Genomic DNA, 237 nt, shown 5'->3' with positions numbered 1-237 from the left:
GTCCCTGCCATTTTGATGATCTTTGCTTGGAGCGTATTGGTTTTCCGATGCTTGGCTTGGGCGCAATAATGAGTCCTTCTGTTTCTGATTGCAGTCTGATGGTTTTTAAGCCATTGTTACTTTGGTATTGATCTAATCTCCAACTTCCAGGCGTTTGGCATACAGTCCGTGCATCTGTTTCTGTCCACTTAGCTTTTTAATGTTCTGCAGCCCCTGCTTGGGATTTTTTTTAACTTT

This window comes from Penaeus monodon, chromosome 29, assembly GCF_015228065.2.
Source record: "Penaeus monodon isolate SGIC_2016 chromosome 29, NSTDA_Pmon_1, whole genome shotgun sequence".
Lineage (NCBI taxonomy): Eukaryota > Metazoa > Arthropoda > Malacostraca > Decapoda > Penaeidae > Penaeus > Penaeus monodon.
This window is presented reverse-complemented; position numbering follows the sequence as displayed.